The sequence below is a fragment of the Schistocerca cancellata genome, chromosome 1 (genome assembly GCF_023864275.1).
Source record: "Schistocerca cancellata isolate TAMUIC-IGC-003103 chromosome 1, iqSchCanc2.1, whole genome shotgun sequence".
In the NCBI taxonomy this organism is placed as follows: Eukaryota; Metazoa; Arthropoda; class Insecta; order Orthoptera; family Acrididae; genus Schistocerca; species Schistocerca cancellata.
In genome coordinates this window covers 963,790,255-963,800,172 of record NC_064626.1, presented here as the reverse complement: position 1 = coordinate 963,800,172, position 9,918 = coordinate 963,790,255, and the positions used below count along the sequence as shown (strand labels likewise).

Genomic DNA, 9,918 nt, shown 5'->3' with positions numbered 1-9,918 from the left:
AACCCACAGCAGTTGTTCTAGGAATAGTGCGAATATTCAGCTTTGGGAATGTACACAGTGTTGCGTACATCGATCTGTGGCATGTATTATGAAACAGGACAACGGGCTTGTTAGCATGCTAAATGGGCCTACACTGGGCGCTCTGCTCTAACACCTAATCGCTAATCCAGCCAGACGAGCCGTACGCATACATGTTAATGGCGAAACACAGTACGCAACGCAACACAGCAATTCCTGTGTGGAAAAAGATAGTTTTTAGGTCTTATACACTTGACTAAGCTTCTGCGAACATCGACAGTCGTAGTTAAAAAACGCCCAGCGTTAAAAAGCGCTCAGCCCGCATAGTCTCAGGAAAATGCTTTTTTGACAGTGCTTTATCTCTGTGCCAATGGCCTTGCCGCAGTGGTAACACCGGTTCCCCTCAGATCACCGAAGTTAATCGCTGCTGGACTTGGCTACCACTTGGATGGGTCACCGTCTGGGTCTGTCGAGTGCTGTTGGCAAGTGGGGTGCACTCAGCCATTGCGAGGCCAACTGAGGACCTAGTTGACTGAGAAGTAGTGGCACTGGTCACGAAAACTGACAGGGGCCGTAGAGTGGTGTGCTGACCACGTGCCCCTCTGCATCCTCAACCGATGACGCCTAAGAGATGAGGATGACACGGCGGCCGGTCGGTACCGTTGAGCCTTCAGATTCCTCGTCGATATTTGTTTGTTTTTATCTCTGACTAAACGCTGGCATTTAGCAACTTTTCACACCTCTACAAACTGAAATTTACTGCCCTTCCAGCAACAGTCTATTACATCACCGGAACGACGAAGGTTTCAGGTTGTCCCGTTTTCAAACCAGTCGTCCGACAGATGAACTTTATTATACGCCCATATTACTAACGCTAATTTGGTGTACTATGAAGTAGATTTTATGCTCGCATTTTCGACGTTTTTGGAGGATGGAGATCTCCTCTGCAGAAATCGACATTCCGTAAAAAGATTTCTCTGTTCGTCCACGGGATACAGAGCGCCGTGGAGAACAGCACCCAAGTTGGTGCTATTTTCATTGACTTCCGGAAAGCATGCCATACGATTACACACTGGCGTTTGGAGAATAAATGAGTGCCAAGAGTTCAGAAAATCGGATCATTTTTGTGACTGGATTCGGATCTTTCTAGAAAACAGAACTGAATACATCGTTCTTGATGGCACGAAATTGTCAGGTGTACAAAAGAAAAAAAACTGAGTAAGCCACAGGAATTTTATAGGGAAGTTAGTGTTCGTAATTGACAGATGATGATCTGCTGGATAGCGTCGAAAGTTCCGTCATGCCGTTTATGGAAGATGCTGCTGCATCTAGGGACGTGACACTGCTAGGAAACTGTAACGGAGAGCACGAAGACATGCAGAAGATTGACGCTGGGTGCATTTGATGTCAGTAGACTTTCAACGTAATTAAATGTAATGCTGGATTACGTGACTGGCAATCTGTCACTGGAAACAGTAAAAAAAACGTAAAATATCTGGGAGTACATTAGGATGATCATATGAAACTGGCTGCAGAAAAAGCCTATGCCAGTCTGGCTACTTCGGGAGAATACAAAAGAAGCGTGTCACATTATAACGATAACTTGCCACGTATGAGGCACAAGCGTACCGCGAAACAAGCTAACGTTTCCCTATGAGAGGATTCCGAATTATGACCGCGCGTGTATCTAATGGACAAAGGTATCGGGTTATAATTTTGAATATGGGGAAATTAACATAACATCTAAACGGACTTTAACCTTGGGAGTTAATGAAAGTGGTAAAAAATCTATGTGAATGGAAAAATAAACGGTCGCCAGACCAATTAGGCAAATTAATTTGGATACATATGTTTAAGAAAATTGAACATTGGTAATTAAAGTTGAATAGTGCACAGGATACAAAATGACACATGGTGCTCTGAGCTATGTGTAGCAGCAGTTATCAATAACGCACACACCAGTAGTTATGGAAAGCAAACTTGCCCTAAGCTCATACTAATGACAGCTACACTGAAGATCATTACCTAAACCAATACTGAAATATTACTACATGAAGTGCAGAACTAAATTTGGACATGAGGGCCTTCTATCTTAACAGACATAAAAAAACATAAATAACATAAATGCACTGTTTATACTCCCCTGCATATATCAGCTTTCCTTAGCAGCAGTAATTGTCCAATGACCTTTCTAATATGTGGAGAATGTGATGGGGACCCATAAACTACACTACTGGCCATTAAAATTGCTACACTAAGAAGAAATGCAGATGATAAACGGGTATTCATTGGACAAATATACACTCCTGGAAATTGAAATAAGAACACCGTGAATTCATTGTCCCAGGAAGGGGAAACTTTATTGACACATTCCTGGCGTCAGATACATCACATGATCACACTGACAGAACCACAGGCACATAGACACAGGCAACAGAGCATGCACAATGTCGGCACTAGTACAGTGTATATCCACCTTTCGCAGCAATGCAGGCTGCTATTCTCCCATGGAGACGATCGTAGAGATGCTGGATGTAGTCCTGTGGAACGGCTTGCCATGCCATTTCCACCTAGGGCCTCAGTTGGACCAGCGTTCGTGCTGGACGTGCAGACCGCGTGAGACGACGCTTCATCCAGTCCCAAACATGCTCAATGGGGGGCAGATCCGGAGATCTTGCTGGCCAGGGTAGTTGACTTACACCTTCTAGAGCACGTTGGGTGGCACGGGATACATGCAGACGTGCATTGTCCTGTTGGAACAGCAAGTTCCCTTGCCGGTCTAGGAATGGTAGAACGATGGGTTCGATGACGGTTTGGATGTACCGTGCACTATTCAGTGTCCCCTCGACGATCACCAGTGGTGTACGGCCATTGTAGGAGATCGCTCCCCACACCATGATGCCGGGTGTTGGCCCTGTGTGCCTCGGTCGTATGCAGTCCTGATTGTGGCGCTCACCTGCACGGCGCCAAACACGCATACGACCATCATTGGCACCAAGGCAGAAGCGACTCTCATCGCTGAAGACGTCACGTCTCCATTCGTCCCTCCATTCACGCCTGTCGCGACACCACTGGAGGCGGGCTGCACGATGTTGGGGCGTGAGCGGAAGACGGCCTAACGGTGTGCGGGACCGTAGCCCAGCTTCATGGAGACTGTTGCGAATGGTCCTCGCCGATACCCCAGGAGCAACAGTGTCCCTAATTTGCTGGGAAGTGGCGGTGCGGTCCCCTACGGCACTGCGTAGGATCCTACGGTCTTGGCGTGCATCCGTGCGTCGCTGCGGTCCGGTCCCAGGTCGACGGGCACGTGCACCTTCCGCCGACCACTGGCGACAACATCGATGTACTGTGGAGACCTCACGCCCCACGTGTTGAGCAATTCGGCGGTACGTCCACCCGGCCTCCCGCATGCCCACTATACGCCCTCGCTCAAAGTCCGTCAACTGCACAAACGGTTCACGTCCACGCTGTCGCGGCATGCTACCAGTGTTGAAGACTGCGATGGAGCTCCGTATGCCACGGCAAACTGGCTGACACTGACGGCGGCGGTGCACAAATGCTGCACAGCTAGCGCCATTCGACGGCCAACACCGCGGTTCCTGGTGTGTCCGCTGTGCCGTGCGTGTGATCATTGCTTGTACAGCCCTCTCGCAGTGTCCGGAGCAAGTATGGTGGGTCTGACACACCGGTGTCAATGTGTTCTTTTTTCCATTTCCAGGAGTGTATTATACCTGAACTGACATGTGATAACATTTTCACGCATTTTGGGTGCATAGATCCTGAGAAATCAGTACCCGGAACAACCACCTCTGGCCGTAATAACGGCCTTGGTACGCCTGGGCATTGAGTCAAATAGAGCTTGGATGGCGTGTACAGGTACAGCTGCCCATGCAGCTTCAACACGATACCACAGTTCATCAAGAGTAGGGACTGGCTTATTGTGACGTGCCAGTTGGTTGGCCACCATTTACCAGATGTTTTCAATTGGCGAGAGATCTGGAGGATATGCTGGCCATGGCAGCAGTCGAACATTTTCTGTATCCAGAAAGTCCTGCACAGGACCTGCAAAATGCGGTCGTGCATTATCCCGCTGAAATGTAGGATGTCGCAGGGATCGAATGAAGGGTAGAGCTACGGGTCGTAACACATCTGAAATGTAACGTCCACTGTTCAAAGTTCCGTCAACGCGAACAAGAGGTGACCTAGACGTGTAACCGATGGCACGTCATACCATCACGCCGGGTGATACGCCAGTATGGCGATGACGAATACACGCTCCAATGTGCGTTCACCACGTCGTCCCCAAACACGGATGCGACCATCATGATGTTGTAAACAGAACCTGGATTCATCCGAAAAAATGACGTTTTGCCATTCGTGCACCCAGGTTCGTCGTTGAGTACAGCATCGCAGGCGCTCCTGTTAGCGATGCAGCGTCAAGGGTAACCGCAGCCATGCTCTCCGAGCTGACAGTCCATGCTGCTGCAAACGTCGTCGAACTGTTCATGCAGATGGTTGTTGTCTTGCAAACGTCCCCATCTGTTGACTCAGGGATCGAGACGTGTCTGGACGATCCGTTACAGCCATGCGGATAAGATGCCTATCATCTCGACTGCTAGTGATACGAGGCCGTTGGGATCCAGCACGGCATTCCGTATTACCCTCATGAACCCACTGATTCCATATTCTGCTAACAGTCACTGGATCTCGACCAACGCGAGCAGCAATGTCGCGAGACGATAAACCGCAATCGCGATGGGCTAGAAACAGACCTTTATCAAAGTCGAAACGTGATGGCACGCATTTGTCCTCCTTACACGAAGCATCACAACAACGTTTCACTAGTCAACGCCGGTCAACTGCTGTTTGTGTATGAGAAATCGGTTGGAAACTTTCTTCACGTCAGCACGTCGTAGGTGTCGCCAGCGGGCCACCCTTGTGTAAATGCTCTGAAACGCTAATCATTTGCATATGAAAGCATCTTCTTCCTGCCTGTTAAATTTCGCGTCTGTAGCACGTCATCCTCGTGGTGCAGCAATTTTAATGGCCAGTAGAGTAGTATAGTGTCACTAGTCAAGCTCTTTGATTATTTCAGTAGACAATACTAATTCAAACAAAGCTAATCCTTCCTTTCACTTGGAGTAGTCCATAATTTACCTTGCAAGACAAAATAAATCAACACTAAGCTTAATTAACTTCGAAAAAGAAATCATTCATGATAGAAATCAAGACCACACTAGCTATAAAATCTTCACGGGTTATCAGCCGAGTGGCGTCGTCTTCTAGTCGCAACGTTTCAATGGATTGCGTATCCATCATCTTCTCCTGAAGATGATGGATACGCGATCCATTGAAACTTTGCGACTAGAAGACGACGCCACTCGGCTGATAACCCGTCAAGATTTCATAGCTGAAATATGCCGAGAAAGCCTGCAATCGCAAAGACCACACTATTTTTAAAATTAGCTTAACTTATTTGCCCTTTTTTATCATCTGTGAAGCAGGTATTTTAGACAGCAATATTTACACAATCTTGCACTGTAATCCTACAAAACTATATTTTGTAATAAACTAAGGATACCTTAGCAAAAGCCTAACCAACTTCACTTTTGTGGTTTTAGCTTTAACGTTTTACTACTCCTTTTACATTAGGCAAAAAATTACTTTTAAACACTTGAATGCAAGATTTATTCATTTCCATCAGGATACTCGGTTTTAGTACCACTTAGGTGAGGACCATGCATAGGTTCGTGACCAGGATAGAAAATACGGTTCTGGACACGATTTAATGTTTTTATGATTATTATTAAAACAACACACAAATTAACTGGTCCATGCCCATATAAATAGCTGCACGTATGAAGTTAGTGAAGCAGAGGCGAGTTTTAGTGACAAGCGACATGGCGGCTAACTGTGCTCACGGATATTGATGTTCCAAAGCTCTACAATATTTCTTCTTGGCATCGGATTTTCAACATATTAGAGTCATTACTTTTTGCCGAGAATACCTAACAACAGCCAGATCCACATCCGCGGCAAAAACCCTTTGCAAAGTAGCTTCCAATGGCCTCTCTTAGCAGTGTCGAAGTGTACCATGCTACGGCTAACCACATACTGCGTACCGTTCATACCAAGGAGCTGCCTAGTTCGACCGCCAAAACCACCTTTTACATCGCGCCATGCCACTTCCGCTGCGGAGGGACTTCTCTACGTCTTTTATGTATTACAAACACAAGTGCCCTAAGCACGAACCAGCTTTCAAAAAACATTGTCTTTCTTATAATCATACTCATATTATAATAATTTATCATTTTAACAATTCATTTTGTTTTTTCCATATATACATTACAAAACTCTACTTACCTGTCACAAATCAAGTCCTGGAACTAACAAAGAATACACATTCCATAATTGTAGATACACAGTTACACAATATAAACCTACTTCTGACCGATGTAAGTGTTACAACGTCTACGACAAAAAAAACCTACAAAACACTCGTTTTATGAAATCCAGTACTGCTCGCCATTGTGGGATCCTTACCAATAAGAATTAATAGACGAGGCAGTGGAAGCTTCACTAAAGATCGACACATTCGTCGTTGGTTCTTTTAGTAGGCGTAAGATGTTACGGAGATCCTCGTCAAGCTCCTGTGGTAGGCGCTACAAGGCAGGTGTTGTTTGTTGTAGGAAGTTTATCTGCTAGAACACCGAGAGTACACAACCTAAGTAGACTTCAGCGACCTATTACCACCTTTAAATCCGACGTTTGAACGATTACAACAATAAAATCAGAAAAAATTAGAATTCATACGGTGCTTATCGACAGATGTTCTGAATACTTCAAGAAAAAAAGGAGAACAAGAGAGTGTTACCAGAATTGGCCCTTTGACAAAAATCTTCAGGTGACTTGCAAATTGTAGATACAGTAAAAACATCCACTCCACTTGCCGTTAATTAAAGCGTATGTGATATATGAATTTCATTCAGTGTACGAAATGTTAGCTAGCGGGAACGCAGCCCGCTGACGTCTATTACACCAGCCGACATTTCGACAAACGAACAATTCGTCAATTTCAAGATACAATTGCAGAAAGGCAACTCATACGCTGTAAACAAATAACGGCACCACATGAAGAAAGAAGTCATCATCGATAGTGAATATTAATTACCAACGTCTGAGGAAGTACCATTACGGCTGTCCTCTGTTGCTTGACCAGGCAGAGAGCAGTATTCAAAGCAGAATTTAAGTAAAAACCTCTGTCTCTATTAATAATGTCACTTGATAATTTAATCTCGACCGTTTACTTAATGACACTATCACAGCAACTGCAACTGGACGCCAGAATCTCTTTTTTGTTATATTCCATGGAATGGGATGAAAATCGGTAGATGTAATGTACATGTACTGAAATCCCTGGGCTAGCAGGACAGAGCGGATGAGGTTATATTTGTGGAAAGGGGCCAAAATAAGGTTCGGTGAGTTGCACTCAACATATAAACTTTATTTGTTGAAACACACAATCACACAAGCAAGAATCAAAAATTCTCAAGGTTTTAACGAAAGACCTCCTTTGATTTAATTTAAATCGGCTGAAGGCCACATAGAAAATCCAAGGCACAAGGCCTAAGCAAGGAATTGAGGTACAGGAGTTCTTCTGGAGGTTTTACTTCCATAGGAAATTTTTTTTTATCTTCAATATAAATAGAACTCGGCTGAGAGTCACATATTAATCAAGAACAGTGTTACGGCTTAAGGCCGAGACAAAGATTTTCAATGTTTAATCTAAATAGGCTGAAAACTCGGCTGAAGGCCACATTTAAAAAAAAAAAAGAGTTTAACGGCTAAAGGCCTAGGAAGAAGAGCTTTCAATTTGAAAAGGCTGAAGGTCTTATCATAAAATATTTCATGTTAAACTCGGCTGAAGGCGTCATACTAAAGGAAAACAATCTTATGACTTAAGGCCAAGAGAAGGTTTTCGAACTTTAATTTAAGAGAGATTAAGACTCGGCTGAAAGCCATACACGATGCAGAAAACAATTTTACGGCTTAAGGCATGAAGGGAAGAGCTGCTAAATTTCAACTAAAATAGGCTAAAGGCTTTATCCTAAAATGCTTCACATAATCCGCAGTCCACCATACGGTGCGTGGCGGAGGGTACCTCGTCCCACAACTAGCATCTTCTCTCCCTGTTCCACTCCCAAAAAGAACGAGGGAAAAATGACTGCCTATATGCCTCTGTACGAGCCCTAATCTCTCTTATGTTATCTTTGTGGTCTTTCCGCAAAATGTAAGTTGGCGGCAGTAAAAATATACTGCAGTCAGCCTAAAATGCTGGTTCTCTAAATTTCCTCAGTAGCTATTCACGAAAAGAACGCCTCCTTTCCTCTAGAGCCTCCCTCCCGAGTTCCTGAAGCATTTCCGTAACACTCGCGTGATGATCAAACCTACCAGTAACAACTCTAGCAGCCCGCCTCTGAATTTCTTCTATGTCCTCCCTCAATCCGACCTGATAGGGATCCCAAACGCTCGAGCAGTACTCAAGAATAGGTCGTATTAGTGTTTTATAAGCGGTCTCCTTTACAGATGAACCACTTATTCCCAAAATTCTACCAATGAACCGAAGACGACCATCCGCCTTCCCCACAACTGTCATTACATGCTTGTCCCACTTCATATCGCTCTGCAATGTAACGCCTAAATATTTAATCCAGGTGACTGTGTAAAGCGCTACACTACTAATGGAGTATTCAAACATTACGGGATTCTTTTTCCTATTTATCTGCTTTATTTTACATTTACCTATATTTAGAGTTAGCTGCCATTCTTTACGCCAATCACAAATCCTGTCCAAGTCATCTTGTATCCTCCTACAGTCACTCAACGACGACACCTTCCCGTACATCACAGCATCATCAGCAAACAGCCGCACGTTGCTATCCCTCCTATACAAAAGCGGACCTACCACATTTTCCTGGGGCACTCCAGATGATACCCTCACCTCCGATGAACACTCACCATCGAGGACAACGTACTGGGTTCTATTACTTAAGAAGTCTTCGAGCCACTCAAATACTTGGGAACCAATCCCATATGCTCGTACCTTAGTTAGGAGTCTGCAGTGGGGCACCAAGTCTAACTCTTTCCGGAAGTCAAGGAATATGGCATCCGTCTGATAACCTTTATCCATGGTTCGCAAGATATCATGTGAAAAAAGGGCGAGTGGCGTTTCGCAGGAGCGATACTTTCTGAAGCCGTCCTGATGTATGGACAGCAACTTCTCTGTCTCAAGGAAATTCATTATATTCGAACTGAGAATATGTTCGAGAAGACTGCAACAAACCAATGTTAAGGATATTGGTCTGTAATTTTGAGGATCCGTCCTTCTACCCTTCTTACATATAGGCGTCACCTGCGCTTTTATCCAGTCGCTCGGGACTTTACGTTGGTCAAGAGATTCGCGATAAATCCAAGCTAAGTAAGGAACCAATGCAGTAGAGTACTCTCTGTAAAACCGAATTGGAATCCCGTCAGGACCTGTCGATTTATTAATTTTCATCCCATTCAGCTGCTTCACAACCCCAGGGATGTCTATCACTATGTCCTCCGTACGGGAGTCTGTACGAGACTCAAACGGCGGTATGTTTTTACGATCCTACTGCGTGAAAGATTTCTCAAATGCTACATTTAAAATTTCAGCTTTCGTTTTGCTGTCTTCCCTTGCCAGGCCAGACTGATCAGTGAGTGACTGGATGGAAACCTTCGACCCGCTTACCGATTTTACGTAAGACTAGAATTTCCTTGGGTTTTCAGCAAGATCTTTTGCTAAGGTATGACGGTGGAAGTGGTTGAATGCTTCGCGCATCGCTCTTTTTACAGCAGCACGAATCTCTACTAACT

At 44.8% G+C, this 9,918-nt stretch overlaps 1 pseudogene; it reads left to right on the top strand.

The window, feature by feature from the left end:
* Window positions 1-384: 384 nt before the first annotated feature.
* Window positions 385-503, top strand: LOC126095520 (5S ribosomal RNA; annotated as a pseudogene).
* The last annotated feature ends 9,415 nt before the right edge of the window (window positions 504-9,918 follow it).